We start from the raw sequence: 24,209 nt of genomic DNA on the forward strand, positions 1-24,209 counted from the left end.
TGCTCCGTGTCGCCGGACACAGAGGGCGGAGCCTCGAACCTGTCAGTTTGGACTTCAACCGTTCTGGCCAGGAAATGGAAATAATAAACGTTGCTGCAGCATGTTATGAACATATCTAGACAGCAGAGATAACCTCTGATCCTAGTCGTCCAATGATTGCTCCTCCGAGCTCCCATTCTGGTGTTCGGCGGCGCTTCCGATCGGATCGAGAGAGCTGGCGTCGAGGCGAGGCAGCATTTCCTCGTCACTACTCGGATTGGGCTCTGTCCGCTGAGAGCTGGGTGCGTCGACCCGTTTCTTTCCGTTGGTCGCATGCCTTTCCTGGCTGCAAGACAAGCACAAGCAAATGTAGAGCAGCACTTATTCTAAAATGCTATCTTTTACCATTCCATTCTCCATCTTGAAGTCTCGGTCGCTCTGTCGTTGTGCCAAAACAGCGACGGCGTGTAGTCGATGTATAGAGGGTCTTTGTTTGGAGCACCTGTGAGCCCACAATTATGATTCGCATGCTAAGTCGAGTTGCGTGTCATTCTTGAAAATCTAGTCTGCACTGAAGTATGCCGCAAACACTTGCCTGTTACGAAGGGGTCTTGGCCGCGCTTCAAATCCGGCCATCCAAATACCGCCGTTAGTGAGGCCCCGCTTCATAGAGACAGCCCACTGCAGCTTCCGCACTTCGTTCCACGGAAACCTGAACATCTTCTTTTCCCTTTACACTCGCGCTGGTGCATCCTACTGCGGAGCACCCAGCCTTATCGCTTCCGCGGAACTTCTTATCGCGTATATCAAACGCGCACTCATTCGTTTGCAACGGGGCATGCTGAGGTGCGGCGCATTCGCTCGGACAGCTTCCAACCACAAGTGTGCTGCAGACGACGCACCGGTCAACCGTCATAAATTTACCCCACCTATTGGCGAGGTGTCCTACTGTCTCCTATATTTGCAATGCGACAGAGTTGAGTTTCAGGGGCCCAAGCGCCACGTTTGCTTATAGCATCCTAGATAAACAACACCGGTGCACACCGGGGAGCACCAGTGCGCCTTTTCATCCTAGATACGCCTTTTCTGGAACCGATGAATGAAAGCGAAATATGCACAATTTACTCTTCCTTTAACAATAGTCGAGCGCGTGACATCCACAACATTAAAATCACGCCAATCAAATATGTAGTAAAGGTCATAGCGCCCGTACTTGCTTACGTGTATAACCTTTCCCTCTCTACCGGCCAATTTCCAAAATGTATGTAAAATCCTAAAGTTGTCTTCTTCTTCAAAGGTGGGGATAATGATGACATGTCAAACTATAGACGAATTTCGATTCTCCCGATTTTCTCAAAGAGGCCTAGAAAAGATTATGTAGAATAGGATAGAAAATTTTTCCTATAAGCACAAATATTATGTTCATCCCAGTATGGCTTTCGTTAAGGCAAGTCGACTGAAACTGCTCTGCTCGCTGAGAAAGAAATCATACTGAAAGCTTTTGAAAACAATAACACATGCGTCGGAGTATTCAGTGACTTTTCAAAGGCTTTTGATCGTATCAATCATCAAACACTTCTAGAAAAATTGGAATTATATGGCATTCGCGTCTTGAGTGATTGATTGATTGTAGGATTTAACGCGCCAACGCAACGCAGGCGATGAGGCGCACCGTAGTGGAGGGCTCCGGATTAATTTTGACCACCTGGGGATCTTTAACGTGCGCCGAAATCTCGCACACACGGGCGTTTTTGCTTTTCGCTTCCATCAGAAAAGCGGCCGCCGCGGCCGGGAATATTCGCGTCTTACGACTACAGCTGTTAAACTTATATTTAGAGCACCGCCATCAATGTGTTACAATAGAATATTACTTTTCGTCATTTCAGAAAATTACAACAGGTGTGCCCCAATGCAGCATATTAGGTCCATTATTATTTCTTTTCTATAATACTGACATTCTTGCAATTGATAAAAACCCCAAATACATCGTTGCAGATGATACAAGTTTATTTTTTTAAGGCAAAGACGTACGACTGCTACAGCCAGTCATCAACACAGCACTTTAGCCATTGCAAACATGGAGTGAAGCAAATTCGCTCCTTTTCAATTCAAGTAAAACGAAAGCCATCATTTTTCATCCAAAGGGGCATGTCGGCCCTGAATATATATCACTTAACATTGGCGACTCGAATATTGAAATTGTTGACGCGATAAAAACATTAGGCGTTTTCTTCCACAAAAATACGTCCTGGGCACGTACGTTAATTATCTTATAGGGACCGGGCAGCTGGACGGGTGGCGCCACCACTCGGCGCTCCCCTCGTCAGTGGAATGAGCCGGTGCATTGGACTACACAGCCTCCCGTTGTTTTTGTCGTGTTTGCTTCGGTGCTTTGTACGTTTTGGTGGCGTTGTGAGCAGACACGTGAGATGAAACGAAGTCTAAACAGATGTGTTATGTTCTTGGATGCAGTGATGACTACGTAAGCTTGTCAGACGCTTCTAAAGTTGGGTATCGGCTGCAATGGCATGAGCACTTTTTGCAGCGATCTGCGCTTGGCTACACGTACCCGTTCTGAGTACGAATAAAACTACTATTAGTAGTATTATTTTCTTCTTAAATGCACTAACGGCTACGCAAACTTATTGAATGCTTGTAAGGTTCGGAATTGGCTACATTAACACGAGCGCTTTTTGCAGCGCTCTGCGCCTGGCTCCGCGCGATCTGTGTAGGAATAAAGCTTTTAGCAATATTATTATTCATTTCTACCACTTTAAATTACCTTCACTGGTTTCAATGACTACGGTTTCAACGCCAGCCTTAGCGCTGAGATACCTCGATACGTGTGCTTTAAATAGAAAGGCACCTGCATACGAGATGGATTACCTTGTAGCCGTAGAAATGTTGCGGTAGTTTACACTTTCTGTAACCGTGAGCTTTGTGCCTTCGGTTTTGGTGGGCGACACTGTGACAGCATGGGAGCCTGAGAGCCGAAGTGGAAATCCCACGTTTGTGGTGGTCATTTTATCAAGAGCCAAAGTTATTCACCAACTCAACAGCCCAAGCTACAAATCATCCCTCCTCCGCTTCCCGTTTTACCCCCTGCGTAGAATAAAGGCTGGCACCGATAGTTAAAAAATGTGGCAGTGTTAACGTCAGCCGGTGTTTTTTAATGCTTAAGTATTCTTTACAGAGTACCTAAAAAAATCGTGTAATGCCTGGTGAAGACACCAAAAACGCGCGATTAGTTGCCTCAAATATGGGTGCATGAGCCCGAGTCCTCCACCGCAGGCACATTTCCGACACGCTAGAAAAAGTTTAGATTTGGAGAGGGGGCATGGAAGTTCAAAATTAAACAGAAAAATCACCTAGCCCTCCGTCTAATGATTATGATGGTTGAACACAAAGCTTTCTTCGTGCGAAATCGAATGGGAAATGGTCAGTCAAAGACGCTGGGATCAAAAGACCAAACTGCGTGCTGGTCAAATTCGACGCTTAACTAGTCAAAGTTTAAATCCAAAAGGCAACCAAGGAAACCCATACGATAGAGCTTTGCGATAAACCATCATCGTCGTTAGACGGAGGTGTGCATGATTTTTCAAGCGTAGGAGACAGCTTGTAAACCGACCGCAGCATTCAGTTGTGAAGCTGAGTACAGGTTTCGGGCACCCTCCTGTCTTACGTCCTTCAGCCACACAGGAATTGGTTTTTGAAAAACCATTTACCAACTAGCCAGCAACCATTGCAATTCTTGTAAAGCAATGCTTCTCTACGACAAGCAATAACATTCTACTATCATGCGATATTTATTCTATCAACGATTCCCGATGACTGTAAGAGCACTTCTGTGAAATTAAACACGTTTCAGCCGTAGGTAATGAAGATACGGAAGCGTCGTCCGTCACAATTTCTGTTGTGAGGTAAATCTTCAAAGACACCCTCCAACTTTGTCTTTCGCTTGTGCACGACGTCGGCGCCGTTTCGTCATCAACTGCCAAAGGCCAGCGCCGCAGCATTCCTAGATCGGTTGCACACACCGGCTTTGAGGGAGCATTTAGCGGCAATATACTCCTCGATTCGCGAAACTGCATGCAGGCATGAAAAAATTGCATGAAGCAACGAACTTTCACTTCCAGCTTGACTTCCAGCTTGGCGCATTGAGCGTCGTCTGCTATTTGTAAATACTGAGTATGGGCGTAAGTAACACACATGGCATGCCTCGTAAACGTCACATACACACTCAAGATTTACCGATCTGAAAAATGCACGTGGGGTTACGTTCGCTTTGCAAGCCGCACCGCAGAAAAACGAAGGAAAGCCATGCACAACTACGCTGCACTGTCCGCCACCGGCATTCCACTGACGAGCGGTTCGCCACGGGCGGCGCTGTTCGCTGAAACGACGGTGGTGCCATACAACGGCCGCCCGGTCCCTATAACCTCAGTGTCAAAGTGCGTAGGCATTCTTCCTAAATGTCGGTATTTCCTTCTCGAGCGGATAAAACTGATACTTCAAATTGCACTCATCATGTCTCATGTTAATTACTGCTTTTTGGTTTGGGGTCCCACTGCCCACACAAATACTAACAAATTACACCTGCTGCAAATTAAAGCAATTCGTCATATAGCAAATGCAGAATATTTCGCACATACGGAACCACTGTTCATACGTTTTAATTGGTTGCCTATTCATAAACTGTATGAGTATTTCCTAGCCCTTCGTTAGAAAACCTCCATTCATAATAATCAATCTTCTTTCATACAGTTATCGCAATCAAAGGTAAACATTCCCGTGTATAGTATAAGGAACTGAAAGTATTGGTACATTCTATTTTGTCCCACTGAATATGGCCGCCGAATGCTTTGTTACGCTGTTCCTCACCTATTGAACAGGTTAATGCTTCAGAATATAATTTTAGAACGGTGGCCTCGCGTTTTCTTGGTCAAATTTTTATTTCTTAACATCACTTTCATAGTCAAGAATGTGAACAATTAAAAAGTGTTACGCTTTACTTCGTTTGATATTATTTTTACACATTTACAGTGCACCTTGATTGTGTATTTATTGCTAATTTTGTTGTAATGAACTGATAGAAATATCGTCTGTATTTTGTGGTGTCACACCTAGCTGTTTACGCAGACTAAGTAGAATTGTTTCGATTCTGTAACCTGTGGTGTGAAAAACTGTTTTATGTGCCCTTATTGCATTGATGCCTTGTACAAGAGGGGCTCGGGCTTATTCAAGCGAAACTCCTTTCACTTTTCGCTAGAGCCAACCTACATCTTTAAGATATAAATGAAAACTTGAACCTAAACCACACCAGTGCGGACCGTCCCTTCTCGATAACTGAGCAAGAGGATGCGGGTTCGATTCCCGGCCACGGCGGCCGCTTTTCTGATGGAGGCAGAAAGCAAAAACGCCCTTGTGTTACAGATTTAAGCGCACGTTAATGATCAAAATTAATCCGGAGCCCTCCACTACGGCGCGCCTCATCGCCTGAGTAGCGTCGGCGCGTTGAATCCCACAATCAATCAATCAATCAATCAATCAATCAATCAATCAATCCTCGATAAACCGGGGCGCACCATCGCGGGCACTTTTTGGTTGCCCCGCCCGCGCACCGACACAGTCAACGGATCGCCGGGGTGCAATCCCGAGATGCATTGCGAACGACGCCGGGGAAGCGGCTTCCAGCAGTCCGCCGCAGCGACGACGCATCGGCCCAGTCGTAAGGCCCCTGTTCCTGTACAGGGGCTTTACTTGTGCGGAGGCGAAATCGGCTGTTTATTGTTGCGGACAAGAATGACTTGCTTGCGAAGTCATCGGACAACGATGCCATGGGCTCGGAACGGGCGTTACTGACATCCAGAGATTTCAAATAAGGACGCCAACTTCGTGTACTGCGAAGAAGGCTGCATGCATGGCCACCATGGCCAGCTTTGCATTCGTTTCGGCCTATTGAATTACATGAACAGTCGCTGGAGTGCCTCGAACATCAAGACCTAGATGTTTTGCTGTAGCAGAAGGGCGGAACGAAACAGGCGCTCGCGTAATGGCTCGATCAGAACGAAGATGAAAAGCAGCTTGTAAGTAGCTGTGTTGTGGAAGCAGTGGAAGTATATTTTTGCGCATGTGTTGTGCGTGTATATGTATATGTGTGTCTGCATACATCGCTCCGTGCCGGTGCACCCGGTCGTGGGCCACTATGCACCACGCCGGTTTTTGGGGAACATCGGTGTGGGGTCATGGAAGACGCTATTATACGCCTCGACCATTGCGATCGCTGCGCCGCCTGCCGCCGCTTCTCCGCGGCGTTTGCGGGATTGGCGCTGCGTGGCTGATAGGGGCTGATGCAATGTTTCGGTTCTCTTTCACTTCTTTTAGCCTTTCCCCGCCCTAAACAACTTGCTATGGTCACGTCTCTTAGCAAACAGTGAATTTAGGGCACTACAAAAACATCTGCGTCTTAGTAGAGTGCTCGAACACCTACAAGAACTATGCGGCGGGAACGCGGTTTAGCAGACTACTTGGCCGCCCTGACGGGCGTCGGTGACGGCAGCAGCATATCACCAGTGTCACCTCCGAACACGTCCGGCACAAGTGAATTTTATTAGAGAGTTTTAGCAGACCGTTATTGACGCTCCGCTATGCGCCCGACGTACCGCTCAGCACAACCGCAGCGTCAGCAGCAGAAAGGCTTTTAGCTAGGCGATAGCCGTGTCTCCCTCGACGGGAATGATTTGCGTGACTGGTCGTTTCGCGTGCGCGTGCAAATCAAAACTTCACCCTAAAGGCGACGCAAGAATTTGTATTTGGTCGCCCAAACAGAGCAAACTACTGTGTTTCTTGGCCTCATTTAACCTTTTTTGTATAATTTAGTCGCTGACATCGTATAATTTTTCTAGTTAACAATAAAGAAGCCGATAAACTTTGGAGCAGCCAAGTAAAGGCTGTCTTTCCCGGCGCTGCATACAAGCAGCCCCGAGCTTCGGTCGACGTTTTTCGCTTCCGTTCTAAAGCTCGGTGAGGTGTGTGGCACCTTTGCCTATTCGGAAGCGCTTTCCCGATTTCGTCGCTCGTGTTTCAACTGAAGAAACGGAGTTCGCTGTAGCGCGCTCGCTTAGTGGGGACAGCCATGTTAAAATTCCGCACGAGAGAGAGAGAGAGAGAGAGAGAAACACTTTATTGAGGCCAACAAGTAGGCGTGGGAAATGGGCCGCGCAGGGCCGATCCCCGCCTCACGCGGTTATCGCGTCCCGATGACTAAAGCACCGCGCCGGCACCGGCGGGTTCGGCGCGCGTCGGATCCCCGAGGCGTCCTGCCCCCGGGGGCCCCCAGCTGCGTCTCCCCCCGCCTCTGCCGCGCGAGAGCAGCCTCGAGTTGCTGAATGACGGCTGTCTGCGTGTCCAGGTCTGCGGACCTCACGGCGTTCGTGATGCTAGCGGGCAGCGGCCCGTACGGGTCCGCCGCCTCTCTCGGTCGCACTTCACAATCCCACATGATGTGGGCTAAGGTTGCTGTCACCGCACCGCACATACTGCACTTTTCACTGCCGTATAGTTCTGGACACACGTGGCGCGCCAGTGCCGGCGTTAATACTGAATTTGTCTGTAACTGCCGGAGCAGCACCGCCTGGTGTCTCGTGAGGTCCTTGTGGGGCGGCGGCATGGTGCGCCGGTTGTACCGGTACCACCCTAGCAGTTCACTGTATGTTACGATGGGGTCCGGTCCCCCGTCGTCGTCCCCGTCACCCACAGTCGGGTTCGGTCGGCGCCCGGGACCCCCGCTCAGGGTTCCATGTCCTGCCGCCGCGCGGTCGGTGAGGGCGCGCGCGGCGGCGTCCGCCGTCTCATTGCGGTTGGGGTGGCCGCTGCCGTTGTTGCTGATGTCGACGTGCGCCGGGAACCACCGATGTTAGGTGGCCGGCGTCGTTTCACTGCACACTGCACTGCACTTCGCTATTTTCGCTGCACTTTCACACACCGCGTTCCGCGCGAAGCCTGTGATGGCTGTCTTTGAGTCATTGATGACGGTTGTACATCCGGGATCTTGGAGCGCCAGGGCGATCACCGCCTCCTCTGCCTGTCGCGCCGACCTGACTCGAACGCTGCAGGCGTTGACCACCTCGCCCGTCGTCGCTCGAACCGCCACCGCCACGTAGGTTCCGGGCCTTCCCGGGTACGCCGCGGCGTCGACGTACCTGGCGCCCGTGTCGGTGGCGTGGACGTCCGTGATTGCCCGTGCCCGTGCTGTCCGCCGATCCTGGTGGTGGCCCGGGTGCATGTTCCGGGATAGCGGTAGGACCCGGAGTCGTTGTAGCGTCTCTTGTGGGAGCGATGGGACGTCCCCCGCTTGCGCCGTCTCGTTCGGTGATCGTTGCAGGCCGAGCCTGGCCAGGATGGCCCGGCCCGTCCGCGTCGCTCGCAGCCGCTCGTGCTGCGCCGTGCGTTGCGCTTCGCTGATCTCCTCCAGGGTGTTGTGCACCCCTAAGGAGAGCAGCCGGTCGGTGCTGGTGCTTTGTAGGAGGCCAAGGGCCGTCTTGTACGCTTTGCGGATTGCGGCGTTGATGCGATCGCGTTCTTGCGTGAGCCAACTGGGAAACGCTCCTACGTACGCCACGTGGCTTATAGCGAACGATTGTAGCAGTCGTAGCAAGCTGGCCTCTCGCATACCTTGGTATTTGGTGGCCACGCGTCGGATGAGACGCGCCGCCGTGCCGATTTTGGTGAGGAGTCGATCCACCGTGGTCTTGTTGCTGCCACTCGCCTCCAGGTACATACCCAGGACTCCGAGGGTGGCTACTTGCGGGATGGGGATGCCGTCTCTCGTGCGAACCATGATGTTGGGCTTGTCGTTGCTGTTCTTGCCGCGTCTGCCCGGGGGAGCGACGATCAGGAGCTCGGACTTCTGAGGCGCACACCGGAGGCCCGTGTCGGCGAGGTGATCTTCGATCGCTGTTACCGCTTCCTGCAGTGTATTCTCGATGTGCCCGTCGCTGCCGCCAGGCACCCACAACGTGATAACGTCGGCGTATATCGTATGCCGGACTTGCAGGATCTCTTCGAGCCGTCTCGCCACCCCGATCATTACGAGATTGAAGAGGAGCGGCGAGATGACCAATCCCTGCGGGGTGCCGACGCTGCCGAGCTGTTTCTCCGGCAGTTGGAGGTCGCCCGCGCATATCTCGACCGTCCGCTTGGACAGAAAGTCCCTGATGTAGTCGTAGGACCGTTTCCCGAGGTTGAGGCGGGACACTTGGGCCAGGATGGCGGAGTGTTTAACGTTATCGAAAGCGCCCTGAAGGTCTAGGCCGAGTACCGCCTTGGCGTGTCGGGTACCTTCCGACTTGTCGTTGATGTCTTGGTAGAGTTGGATCATGGCGTCTTGCGTACTCAATTGTGCCCTGAAGCCCAGCATGGAGTTGGGGTACAGGCCCTGCGTCTCGAGGTACCGTTGCCAGCGGTTGTTGAGCACGTGTTCCAACACCTTGCCGACGCACGACGTCAGCGATATTGGTCGGAGGTTGTCGATGTTCGGGGGCTTGCCCGCTTTCGGAATGGGGACGGTCCGAGCTGTCTTCCACTGCTTCGGTAGTCGGCCCGCCCGCCAGCGCTCGTTGTAGAATTTCGTGAGTGACGCGATGGCTGTGTCTCCGAGGTTTCGCAGCGCCTTGTTTGAGATGCGGTCGGGGCCGGCCGCCGACTTTCAGTTGATAGCTTGCAGCACCGCTCGGACCTCCCATTCCTCGATGTCGCTATCGAGCTCGGGGTTGGCTTCCCCGGCGTAGTGGTGGTGTTGTTCCCCGAGGGTGCTCGGGAGGTACTTGGCGTTCAGGGGTCCTACCGTCTCGTCTCGCCCGAGCTCTTTGACGGCGCGGTGTACGATTCGCGCTAGGTGATGCTGCTGGTACCCCTTCGTCGAAGTGTCGTCGAGGAGGCAGCGCAGGAGCTTCCACGTTCGCCCCTTGTGTAGTTGTCCGTCCGCCTCGCTGCACACCACGTGCCAGCGCTGCGTGCAGAGCTTCTTGCTGTAGCTTGCAATCTCCCGACCGAGCTTCGCGATCTTCGTGCAGAGCCTATGGTTGGTCTTGCGCCCTTTTTTCCACCGTTCTTGGAGCGACCGGCGCGCCTCCAGTAAGTGTGCGAGGCGGCTATCGAGTTGGGGCGTTTCCTCGTCGGCTTCGTGTTCGGTGGTTGCGTCGGCGATCGTCCGCACGAGCGCTTTCGTCCACGCGTTGATGTCCGTGATGTCGTCTTCCTGCTCCTCATCCGCTCGCATTCGGAAAAGGGTCCAGTCGGTGATGCGTTGCTTGAACTTGTTCGCTGCCGCGGGTGCCGCCGAGACGGGTAATGCGATCTCCAGGACGTAATTGCCGCTCCCGAGATTCTCCCCGGTGTTGATCCAGCTCACCCGTCCCCTCGCCTTTCGCGACAGTCGTACGAACGTCAGGTCGGGGTTGGTGTCTCTCGTCACCGACGTGCCTATGTGGGTGGGAGCTGACGGGTCGTTGAGTATCGTGAAACCCGCTTCTTCTGCCTCCTCCAACAGCTCCTTCCCCTTGGCCGTCGTATTCGTGTACCCGATTTCCTTGTGCGGTGCGTTGAAGTCGCCGCCAATCACGACCGTGTTGTTTGCCGCCTCGTTCAGCGCTTTGTGGAGGGTCGTCTTGAAGCGCCGGTGACTATGCGCCGGATTACTGTATACGTTAGCGAGGAAGATGGATTCCTTGCTCTTCTTCCCCACCAGCACTTCGGTAACGCAGTACTCGAGCGCGCCCTCGCCGAAGAGGCTCCCGCACTTGAAGAAAGGGATCCCCTTCCGCACGAAGGTGCACACCCCCTGTGCCGCTCCTTTGCCTTTCGTGCGTGCGCTCGGGGGGCTGGCGTGCGCTCGGTACCCCGTGAGGTACGGCTCGAGCTCGGCGTGTGTCTCCTGTATGAAAATTACGTCGGGGGGTCTCTCCTTGCTTTGTATCAATTGCGTTAGTGCCGCTTTCCTACAGTTGTAGCCATTAGCGTTCCACTGCCATATTAACAGGTTGGGTCTCGATTTGGTTCGTCGCGTCATGGTGCGTTGCGGGTTGGTCCGGTCTCGCGGTCGCCGCTCTCCTGGCCGAATTTGCGTTGGAGGAGGTTCTGAATTTGTGTTCGCGTTACTTGCATTTGGGCTAGGATCGTCTGCACGGTACCGTCAGCTGCCGCGACGGTCCGCTGAGAGGCCCCGGTTAGCGGAGCGGGGCCCCGCTCAGGTATATCCGGTAGCGCGCTAGCCCGCCACGCATGCGCAATGGCCCTCCCGCTTGCTATCGGAGCGGAGCGGACCGTCAGAAACGGTCAGCTAAAACCCTCTATTGTCGAGTCGTTTAGACCGGGTACTGGCACAGTGAGAGGTGGATCTGGGTTTGCAGCGCTGACAACAAATGCGGAGTGGTTTCAAAAATATGCGTCTTATAAAAATATGTTTCGTGGATCTGATTACCGAAAACCTGACAATATGTTGTGCCTTTTATGGAAATATAAGCCACACAAAAATTTAAAGTATATTCCAAGGCTCTCTGTTACGTATTTGCATACTCCTGCCATATAGCAAGAACCAACTAAAGTTAGTGAAACCACGGAAAGTAAATAGTCTGCAAGTTGGGAACAAACAGAATAGCTCGTACGGGAATAAAAAAACCCGGTTAAGCTTCGGAAAGGCTAAATACGTTGGCCTAAACGTAACACAGGTAGACATAACCAGAGGAATTAGATGCGAAATGCACTGTTATATCGGAGAACATGGAGGAGGATGCGAAGCTAAACAAAGAAATGAAGGTTTTAGTAATCACACACACAAGCTGCGCATTCAATTAATTTTTTTATTTTCCTCTTAAACGGACAGCTGTTTACTTGGCGGTCGCGTTTTTAAGAACGAAGCACGAGGTAGGCAGTTCACAAGCGATAAAAGGTGTGGTTAGGAAAGTGTGGTATCTGATAAAGCCCTTTGATTTCAGTTTAAGCTAGATCCTGTAGACTACCTGTGTCATAAGACCATGTTTTGAAACCCGGATTACCGTATAAGCCTGTCTCTCATGCTGCTCGCGGATGATACATACAGCAGATAATGGATGTTTGCCGGCGCACACCTCACGACAAACGACCAAACATTAAATGTTTTGTCGTGTGTGGATCCCTGCGTATAATATTCGATTGTCCACCATACTCATTGCGTAGAATTTTTGTAAAATTTATGCCACACTAGCTTGCCAAGGGTAGTGATCAATATCTGAGGTATGACATACTGGTAAGCGTAACTGGCACGCTGTCAGTATGAGCGCTCCACTAGGTTATGTAAGCGCACAAAAACGATTTACACAGTAGTGTATAGCCGTATATATGACCATCTGAAGAAACGCTGCTTACGGAGACACTGTTAGTTTCAGGGCAATGGAATTACAATCAGCCCCATGATTACGCCGATTTGGCGACGCCGGCCTGTGACACACACCTGGGGCTTGTATAGACCGAATTAGGCCCACTAAGATCGCCTTAGAAATATTTTGAATGCTATATATTTCTGAACAGAGTGACTGCTCCACATAAATATATTTTTATAATGCCCACAAATGGTAAATCTCAACCGTGAACGTGCCGCGAAAGCGGCAGGTACAGCGGGGAGCGGGCCAGATCTCCCACAGCTGCTTTCAAAACGGGACGCTGGGGGGATTTCAGTGGCCCTACAGGCAGCGCTCGAGGCGTATACAGCTGCCACAACCAAAGTTTAGAGATACTTTTAAATGCAGAGCATTTCTTTAACTCACATGTAGCGTCCGCCGTCCGTCCGCAACAGCTCAGCGCGCAGGCGCGCCCTCTCCCCCACTCCTCCTCTCCCGCATCACGCTACCCTCCTCGCTCTCAACAACAGGTCCGCACCCCTTCCCCTACACTATATCAAAAACAATACTTATCGGCGCCTGGTTTCGATCCCACGACCCTGCGGGCGGAACGCAAGATATATGGTACTCTACCCACTGCGCCACAAAGCCGACACAGAATGAAAGGCTACGAACGCGCCTTATATCATTGACTCATTCAAACTATGTCAAGAAGCTGCTGATACAACGCATTCACTACCTGTGGGCGGAACGCGAAATACGTGGTGCTCTTCCCACTGCACCACAAAACCGACACAGAATGGAAGGCTACGAACGCGCCTTATATCCTTGACTCATTCAAACTACGTCAAGAAGCTGCTGATACAACGCATTCATTACCACCAACTCCCCAAACACTAAACGTTAACGCAATACACCCACCCCCTATGCGACGCATTTACTCGAGTCCCCCTCGCGGGGAGATGGGCCGAATTTTTTCAGTTCCGCATGCCTCCACCGCGGCAATGGATAGATGGCGGCCTGCCGCGACTCTCGCCACCACGGCGCTGCGGTTGCGAGTTGCGCTAGAAGAGCGAGTGTCGTTTCCTAGCGGGGGAGCGTTCCGCTCGGCATCTCCGTTTCTCACCACTTCTGTCTGCGTACTGCAATAGAAATAGCTGATAGCTGTCCTCGGATGCTGCTCATAATACTAGATGCAGAGCATCTGATTCACTCGCCTTGTCCCCTCCGGCGTCGTCGTCATCGTCGGCGTTGTCCGCCCCTCCCCCATTCTCCTCGCCACGCCAGCTGCGCTCTCCGTCGCTCACCCCCTCTCCTCTCCGATAGCGAACACTCTCGCGAGGGGCATTGGATTGGATTGGCTTGGATTTGGATTGGATTGGATTGGATTAAAGTGGATTGTGTTGGATTGTGCTGCGTCATAGCCGCGGCACGTTGCGTCATAGCCGCGGCAGACGCGCTGGTGCCGGCGCATGTGCAGTACTCTCTCTTCCGCGGTTTCCTCTCCTTCGGGCGCGCTGCGCATATAACCGTTGTGCCGTTCTCCGGCGAAGCAACATCCACGCTTGGCTCAAACACCTAGAGTCCACGCCGCTTTACAAGTACGCCAACGTCGTCATCTACTGGGACCGGCTTACGCAGTCCCCTCAACGTTATGCGCGCTATAAAACGCGGTCCCTTCGCCGCTCCGCCTATGCGTCGCATTTACACAGGGGTTCCCGCGAGGGGAGGTGGGAGTTTTTTTTGTTACGGCCGTTCGAGTTCGCAATTTATTTGAAACGGGCCGTTTTTTTAAGAAGTTATGTACGTACGCCCAGGGATTTGGAGCGGTACTAAAATATATATCACGAATGATAGCGCTTTAAATGAACGTTCGCGGAGGAGTGGCTGTCAAGTATGCACACAAATTGGCTTGGCGTGCCGATTGTGCAAATTGATTGAATCCCGAATGATATTTCGTCCGAAGACTGTCCGAGCAGCTTACAGTTCCGGCGGATAACAAGGCAATATCGTGCTGCACAACAACGCACTTCAGAATTCTGTAGGCCGCTGCTTTCATCCAGCCACGTAAGCAACAACGTGCCGACGCTGCCCGGTTCTTTTATCTTTTTTTTCGAGTGCTGCCGTTCACCAGTTGGCTGGTTGCCGTATAGTCGCACTATTTTTTACTATATGAGCAAACTCGGTGCGCTGCAGGTGAAGAGGTGCCTCATGGGTGGACAGCTCCTCTTGTCGCTGCGTGGGCAAGTGCTCTCCTTTTGTAATCTCGTAGCTCATGCATAGACGCTGCCTTTCTTTTTTACAGAGATCGCCGCAGAGTCTGCTTCCTCAACAACTTGCTGAGACGGTTGGGAAAGTTAACCGGAACTGCACCTTCCTTCAATGCCCAGTAAGCCCGGTCGATCTCGACGACTTCACGTTACTGGTATGCCTATACACGTCTTCGCAATATCCTTTTCGAGAAAATGAAGGCCATAAACCTTGCACGTTGTGCCTATATCTATTTGTCGGCGCGGGGAATCCCTCTTCCATTAGCCGAGAAGGTATACGGATCTGATGGGGTGTAAAAATTGACGCTTCCGAGTGTGTCTTCTGTATGCGCTCGTGTAGCCAGGTGCGAAGCACGTTGGCATTGAGGTAAACCAGGCTCATCAGGAAAAACACAGCGTGTTGGCGGAGTCGCGAAATCCTGGATGAAAGCGGCACTGTTCCTTATAGCGTCATACATCGTACGCACTGAAAGGGCAAGGTTCGCGCACAGGGGTCAAAACATGCGCAAACGAAAGGAAGAAGTTTGTAGAGCAGCACGCAACTACCCCGCAACTCAGGCGACTGGCACAGGGGTATATGCTCTTATGGAAAAATGGACTCGGAAGAACTACACAAGGGCTAAAAAAGTTCAATGACATCTGTATTTTGTAGGTGTTCGCCTCTAAGAATGTACACAATGTCCAGATGTGTGCGCCCACCCATGCACATGCACGCACAAAAAACGTGCTGCTCCGCTCGAAATATAAGCACAACCGAAACCGCATGTGAGCGTCGGGATGTCAGGGCCCAAGTAAAGATCGGTGCGCCTAAACCTAGACCAGGTACGGCGTAGACAAATCAGCACCACCTGAGAACATCGACGTGCCGGAGTGCGCGTGCAACGCCGTGCGGGCCCCTAAATGCGCGCAAACACAGCGCGCGCGAGAGAGACAAAAAAAGAAAAAAAAAACTGCAGAAAAATTACGCGACGTTATACGTTACGTAGGGTTAGTAGTCCCGTGATTTTTATCCGCTTTTAGGCTCCTTCGCCCTTATGCTAATGCCCGAAACTGCCTCCCTTAGCGTCCCGCCCCGGCATCTCGGGCTGTGACTGCGTATTCCAATGAAATAACTGTTCTCAGAAGTTGCTCAGAATTTCGTGGCCGCTATTCCAGTTGCCGATCTATTTGAAAGGGACCGTATTATGCAAGGACTACGGTACGTACGCCCTGTGATTTTAAGCGGTGGCTAATTAATGTGAACAACGACAGAGTTTTAAATGAATTTTTGCGTAGCACTGTGTAGTGTTCGCGGAGCGCGACAAACGTACAACCGACACGTTTGGCGTTCAGTCTGAGAGCGCTTTTATTTTCCAGTTCCTTTCATGAGAAGGCCATCTTGAACAGCTATGTCTTACCGGTGCTGCCAATAATGTTTACATTCGAAAGGGAGCCCTTCGCGGTCTGGCCATCCATCATTGCAGTAGCTGCTCAACGTGCTCCAAATTGGATCTTCCGCTTGCTCTTGTCGAATTTCCGCAAGTCTCTTTTCAGTTGACGGAAGATTGGCAATTACGCTTCTAACGTACTATGCAACTTCTTCTTCATGCTCAGTGCTATCTTGGTCAGGTAGCGGCTTTCGAGACAGAGCGCCAGCAGCAACGAGGTCCTTGCCCGGCACATGTGTCATTTTATAGAAAAAACGCATCATGCGCATTTTTAGCCTTTGTTGCCTGGGCGGTATATACGACAAATGTTTCGACATGAAAATCGGAACTAACGGCCTATGGTCAGTTTGAATGGTAAACTGTAAGCGAGTGACATGCTCCTGAAACTTCTCACATGCCCAGATCCCCACAAGGCCTTCTTTCTCAATCTAAGCGTACCTCCTTTCTCTCTTTCACAGTCTACGGGATGCGTACGCTGCAGGTCGATAGACGCAATCTTTCTGCTTCGGTCGCAGAACTGCACCTAACCCGAACAATGAGGCATCGGCTGAAACTACAGTCATGTTCTCAGGGTCGAATACTGATAGATCTGGGCTTTCAGACAACTTTTTCTTCAGCCGTTCGAGGCTTTTCTGTTGGGCTGAGGTCCATACCCACTGGCTTTTCACGTTAGAAGAACGTTCATGGCGTGAGCTATTTATGACATGTTCGGGACAAACTCCATCAGGTAGTTTGCCATTCCGAGAAACATTCTCAGCTCCTGAGTGTTTGATGGTGGTCTCGTATCACTGATAGCCTGCATTTTTGAAGGGTCGGCATGAATTCCTTGGTTATCAAGGATCTGTCCCAAGAACTTTACCCTTTGTAAATTGAACTCGCACTTTTCACGGGTCAACGTGACGCCATGTTTCTGTAACCTTTCCAGAACCGCTCTGAGACGGGCGTTGTGTTCTGCTTGCGTCCTGCCGTACGTCAGGATATCATCCACGTTACACATGACGCCTTCAAGGTTATCCAAAAACTGTCACATCTCTCTTTGGAAGAATTCAGGCGATGAACCGATTCCGAATGGTAGTCTCTTGAACCAGTATCTGCCGAATGGCGTTATGAACGTGGTCATGCTTCGAGACTTTTCCGCAAGTTCGAACTGCCAAAACCCTAAATTGGCGTCGACGTTGCAGAAGTATTGAGATCCAGCAAGTTGGGCAAAGATATGTTCACTGACAAGCAGAGGGTGAACCTCTCGCTCTAGAAACTTGTTTAGCTCAGTTAGGTCTACGCATATGAGTACATCTCCGTCAGGTTTCTGAATATTGACCATTCCAGAACATCATTCTGTTGGCTCCTCAATGGCTCGATAACATCAAGCTCAACCATCTCTTGAAGTTTTGCTTTGGCCTTCAAAATTAATGGTATGGCAACTTTTCGAGGAGTGGTCAACGAAAACGGCACAGCATCTTCTTTATTCTTGATTTTGTATGCGTGCTTAATTTTACGAAGACCGGAGAACAGCTTGGGAAACTCACCCGTTGGCTTGACAGCTTCACTTTTCTGAATGATGACTTGATCAAGACGTTTTACAATGCCTAGTTCTTTGCTAGCTTTCCTTGAGAGAGCAGGCACCTGAATACCATCCACAACGTAGATGCTTCCTTTCGTCGACGTGTCGCGGTAAGACATGTCTGCCGTTATCATGCCGCAAACAGGAAGTTCTCGCTCATTGCGTCCCTTCAAAACCTGTTTTGGCTTCTGGAGGTGAAGATCCCTGAAATATCTCGGGTACGTTTTCACAGGAATCACAGTCACATGAGCTCCAGTGTTTACTTTGAAGTTGACGGGTGACCCATTGATGTCCACAGTAGCCATCCACTTGTCGCAGCTGGATGAGACGGCTCAGGGAAATGCATCGTTGCTACCTTCGATCTCGCTGACGAATGCACTTGCTTTGCAGACACGGGCAAAATGTCCCTTTTTGCGGCACTTGTTGCACGTCGCTTTTTGTGCAGGGCACTTCCCTGTAGTGTGCTGCGAGTAGCCACACAACATACACTGCTTTGCTTCCGATTCAGGCGGCTTCGTCTCTCGTGTTGCAGACTACTTTCGATCTATTGGAGGTACAGTCGTTTTACGAGTCTGACCGACCCTGTCCACGTTTCCTTCCTTGTGACCGTGGAGCGTAGCAGCTTGTTCTTTTACGGCTTCAGACAGTTGTGCCATGTTGGTGGCCTTTTGGAGGGTCAGCTCCGCGTCCAGCTGCATTCGTTTAGACAGCTTGCGGTCCCTGATGCCCACTACTATCCGGTCCCGGATCATCTCGTCATGCAGCTCTCCGAAACTGCACACCTTGGCCAGTCGGTGTAGCTCAGTGACGAACTTTTCGACACCTTCTCCTTCCCGCTGTTCTCTTCTGAAGAATGTCGCTCTTTCGTATACGACATTTTTTCGGGGTACGAAGTGGTTCTCGAACGCCGCAAAGGGCCCCCTTTCGAATGTAAAGATTATTGACAGCACAGGTCAGACATAGCTGTTAAAGGGGTCCTGAAATACCTTCCGGCGATGCATGGAAGTACATGTACCCAAATAAAGCAATGTATTTGCAATCTCCTCCCGCAAGAATTTTTTAAAGCGATGAGTATTAGCTGAGAAATCGTACATCAAAAACTGCGCATTATCGTCGCTCCGCGTTTCCTCCTCCTTTCGACTTACTCTCCGCTGTTGACGGCGCGCGAGCCTTGCTTCCCATGATGCTGCGCTCCGCAGCGGTGACGTACTTCCGCTATTGCGCTGCTCAGACCGTCGTCTGCTACGGGCAAGCTTTGTTGACACCATGAATCCCGCACTCCGCTCAAGCCTGAAAAGCGAACGAAAAATCTGGCCGCATGTATGCGGCGGCCTGGCCTTGCCCTTTCGCGGTGTACGTGGTTGGCGGCACATGACTTCTTATCGGCGGCGAACTCGCAGCCACACGGGGAGGGTCGTGCGCTCGTTCCCTTGATGCACCACGCACTGTTTATCCAAACAGCGCCGTATCAGATGTGGCCCCGCTGGTGCCGGGTCTTATTTTGCGGCGGTGTTAATTCCTGCCGGAGGCATGTGAAAAAGTCATATTAAACCGATACAGAACCCGTGCACAAAACGCTTCAATCATGTGACCAGTTCAGCTTGGGGCGACGCGAGGTGGAGAGCGACAACGTTGGCAAAACATGCTCCGCCGCGGCTCTGAGCTTTCTAGCGCTGGAGCGAGCGCCATTTCTTTGACAATCTCAAACATCGGTTGCCTTGGCAAGAAGGCACAAACCGCTCCAGAAGTCAGTTACGGTTGCGTGATCCCGGTTCAGCTTGGGGCCCCACTTCGCGACATGTGGGCACTGCAGGCGTACCACTCACTCCCATTGGGAAGTGCGAGATGCGTTTGGCATTACAGGAGGCGATGGTGTGTGTGTGTTGTGGACGCCTTTGTTTCGCGATGAAATGCGACGTTGTGCTTCTGCGGGTGCATAGTGCTTCCCGTGGTCTGGATTATCTTTCTCGAGCGACTTACGACTCAACCTCGCATGGGGTATGTGCAGTGTGCGTGGCTAAAAGCCATCTCGGCTTGCGCGCCAGAGTTAAGTGACTTGCTGTTCGTTCCCGCAAAGCGCGCGCGAGGTGAGTACCGAATTTACGACGGGCAGGAGGCAACCCATCCTCTGTCAATCGTGGTTCAGACTTTCAACGAATGTTGTGACGTTGTGTTCGTTAGAAACACATCTCTGGATTGTTTTGAAGTTGAATAAAATGCATGCGTCAAACCCGGGCATTCGGCTCAGGGCGTTCTCTGCGATTGCACGGAAGAAGTGCCACGGGGCTTCAACGCTTTCTTTATGGAACGTACTCAGGTAACAGAATATCCATGTCGTGTTATGGCCGTGTTGCATTCAATACAAACGGTTAAGCGTTTGTTTTACACTTGTTTCGTTTGTCGTAAAATGCTCAAGCACTCCGGCACTCCGCTGGCAGATCAGCCGGCGAGCCGACGCTGAGCAGACGACTCTTCTCTTTCCCGGAAGTGCGTGAAAAAGCCGCCCAATAGCAGGATGCCTAGCTCATGACGAACATCTGGGAATCGCTGATGTAGACATGTGAAGATGGCGGCGTGCAAAAACACGAAGGGAAGGGTGAGAAAAAAACGACTAACTTTGGAACAAAAGTGTGAGCTTTCCGCTTCGCGTAAAAGAGTAATACTTGGCACAGAGGACGTTGACGACCCAATCTAACGGTTGCGCTAGTTCATTTAGTGTGCTCAAAATGCCTTTCAGGGCCCCTTTAAAGCAAAAGCTTTCTTAGTGGGACCGATGGCGTCCTGCCAAAAAACTAATGCATTCCCCCATAGACCAGCTAGTCAACTGAAAAACTCTGCTAGGATCTCTGGACACACGGCACGTGCGTGAAACCAGGCTTCCATTGTGTCAAAACAGTTACTTGAAAATCGCGAAAAAGGAACGGTTCTAGATAAGACAATACATGCAATCCATTGTGAAGAAGGAATGCAACAGTATACCTTTACCTCATAAACCATGTATCAGTATACATTTAGATCGTTCGTAGATACGTTTACTTGGTGCACAAAAACCATTGCATGGGTTCGTTCTGCATTTGCAATTTTGGCTCTTTGAAGGTTTGACGATCGATGGAATGCACTTTCAGTGAAGGTTGGATGCACTTTTAGGGAAGGTTTTGGCGCACTTTTGGCGCAGTTTTGGCGTTACAAACCTTTTGCGCTTCTCTCAACTTTCTTTAGAAAGGGATCGTAATTTTTTTTCCCCCTAAAGTTCTTTTTTTCCCCTAAAGTCATGAAAGGAACTGGAAAATAAAGCCGCTCAGACTGAACACCAAACGTATCGGTTGTATGTTCCTCGCGCTCCGGATCCCGAATTCGCTTGCCATGCCAATGGAGTAAATTCATTGCAGCACGTCTGAACATTCGCCATAGCCATACGCAACAACTGCATGCTTTTTTTATGATGGACACCCGCGTATCATTTATGGTTAAAAAATTAAGCTGCCCTTCCGGTAATAGGGAGACTGAAGTGAATTTGTCAAACTCCGGTTTTTGCTTGCACTGCCTACACTGCCTCAAATTAACACACTTTTCATGGTTTATTCAGTTGATAAGTCGGTAATTATTTTATAAATTGACGGCTGTAAGAGGTTGGCTGCACCAAATAATCCCAGTGACGTCAGGTCAAGGTGCTACGTGATTGGACGATTGCCGAGACTAGCGTTCAAAAAAGTTTCCGTTTCGGGTCTGCGAAACAACATACTTGACATCCGATGTTATTGTTGAATGGGCATTCTCGATATCTCAATAATCCTCACACTGCACTTCTGCCATGTACTCGGCTGTAAAATACCTAAGATAAGGCTCCCAGGACGGCTTGGAATCGCAGCAATCAATAGCCGAGGCCTATGCAGTGGATGAACGCCCTCCGCGTCACCGCACACGCTCAAATGCCATGCGCTTTTCCCCCATATTGGAGCTTCCCTTACTCATGCATGTATCGTAAAACGCGCGTTCACACCAGGCCAAGGGTCTGCTGAATCTGGCCTGCGCCCACTGCCCGCAAGCAGTCGGTCCTTACGGCAACAGCCCGCCAACGAGAATTCGCTAGTTCGTCAGTGTCAGTCTGAGCGCGTTGTGTGACCTCGCTCGTGGAGCAGTGAACGTAACGGTCTAAAAATCGTGAACTCAGCACAGAAAACATTGGCCGAAAACGGAAAAAATAAACTTAAAAAAAGCAAAACAATGTACCGCCGGGGATTCTGAACTTGCGACCTGCAAAATCTCACACCTAGCTTTCCTCACCACCCGGCCACAGGCCAGCATATTGCCAACGATAGAAATATATGGTCTATAATCTATAACCAGTTTACACTTTTGCTTAGTGTTAGCATTTCAAACTGCTTAGGTGACTTTTTGCTGTATAGGACTCGTGCAGTAAGCGTCCCCCAAATTTCCGCAATATATCACGTCTAAAGCTATTGCACTTGATGATGGTTGGATATTTATGGCGCAAGGCTAACTGGGGCAAAGAGCGCCAGAACAATAGTCATATATGATGGGTAAAACCTTAAACACTAAGTAAATTCAGCAAAAACAAAAGCAAAATCACAAAACGAGAATGAGCATGGCTGGTGTATAGGGCCAGTTTTGATTATGCGTGATAAGAAATGAGGTTTAAAAACTTAATGTCTGACAAATACTCAGACACGTTTCACAGAAACCATGGAATCGTCACCAAGAAACAGCGATGGATGTAGGGGGATATGTTGTCTGTAGAGTTCTCTGAAGTGTTTGTGTCGTGTTGTGTGAAGTGCCTTGCATGTTATTAGTATGTTCACTACGGATATGGCCTCTCCGCACCTGCTGCGCTGGGGTCTAGGAGATCCCGTCAGCAGGTACGAGTGAGTTGCATGCGTGTGCCCTATCCGTAGCCTACCCAAGGCGACTTCCGTGTGTCTGTTGTGTGAGTGAGATGTGTACCGTCCCAAGTGTGGCTTTATTACATGTAGTTTGCTGTCTCTCTGTTCATCCCAGTGTGTTTGCCATGTTCTGCGCAAGTGTTGTCTTATGTGTGGCTTGAGGTCTGTGTAGGGTATGGTTGTAATGTCTACAGTGTTCCTGAGTAAAGCAGCAGCGGCCCTCTCGTCTGCCAACTCGTTCCCAGCGATCCCAGCGTGTCCTGGGACCGAGCAGAGGACCAGCTCATGCTTTTGTGCATACAGGGACATGAAATTGTTGAATACAAGATTAACTATGTGGTTTTTGGGGGGCTTGTGCGATGACAGTGCGCGAACAACACTCAAGGAATCTGTGTAGATGATAGACTTCGGCATTTGATTTTCAAGTATGTGTCGTACAATCAGTAAGATTCCATATGCTTCTGCTGAAAAAATTGTTGTGTGGACGCTCATGATTCTGGCTGCACTGAAATTCGGACCATGAGCAGCGCAGGAGACCATAGTGGAGGTTTAGACGCGTCACTGTAAAATTCTGCAAGTGGGTATTTAAACTGCGGAGACAGAAAGTGCTGCAGAATTGCAGCTCGCGGTACCCGATTTTTGTCAAGTTTCATAAAAGAAATGTCGGAGGACACAGGACGAACTTTCCAAGGAGGTAAAATGTCTGAAGAGGATGATCTGTACACATCTAAAAACGAAGCGCTCAGATCCGAGGCTCTCTCTCTCACTCTAAGTGAAAAGGGCAGAGGAACAGATGGGCGATTTACAAAAAGCCCAGATGTGGATGTGTCGTTAAAGACAGGATAAAAAGGATGGTTATTCAGCAATGAAATTTTAAAAGCATAAAGTAAATCCATGTACGTCCGTTGGTTCTCAAGGCTCCACTTATTACACTCGGCATACAGACTCTCGACAGGGCTAGTGCGAAAAGCACCCGACGCAAGCCGTAGCCCCAAGTGTAGCACTGGGTCAAGCATTCGCAACGCTGTTTTAGTCGCCGACCCATATACCACACTGCCATAGTCTAAACGAGACCCAACCAAAGCCGTATAGAGCCGTAGTAGGAGTTCTTTGTCGGAACCATACGATTGGTGGGAGAGAACCTTAAGTATATTCATTGTTTTGAGACATTTATGTTTAAGTTCCTTGATGTGTGGAATGAATGTGAGTTTGTCGTCAAATACAACGCCTAAAAACTTGCGCACCTTGTTCACAGGAAGCGACACGCCATTAAGAGTAATGTCTGGGTCCGGATGGACCCCGCCCTTCCTAGAGAACACAACGCAGGAGCTTTTTACAGGATTCAATTTAAAACCGTTATTGTCTGCCCAGCTGGCAAGTTTCTTGACGCCGAGCTGGACTTGGCGTTCGCATATTGACATATTACATGATTTAAAAGATATCTGCACGTCATCTACTTACATGGAATAAGAAATTGTAGGCGGCAGTGCCTTCCCAAGGGAGTTCATTTTTACTATGAAGAGAGTGCAGCTTAGAACTCCACCTTGCGGCACGCCATTTCTTGCACGTGTACCTTTGGCAGTGCAGAACCAACTCTGACGCGAAAGGTTCTCTCCGACAAATAACTAGCAAGGGTGTTAAACATATTACCAGAAACACCGAATGACTTCAGATCAGTAAGGATCCCATAACGCCAA

The sequence above is a fragment of the Haemaphysalis longicornis genome, unplaced genomic scaffold (genome assembly GCF_048455015.1).
Source record: "Haemaphysalis longicornis isolate Haplotype H1 unplaced genomic scaffold, Haemaphysalis longicornis Haplotype H1 scaffold_1, whole genome shotgun sequence".
Lineage (NCBI taxonomy): Eukaryota > Metazoa > Arthropoda > Arachnida > Ixodida > Ixodidae > Haemaphysalis > Haemaphysalis longicornis.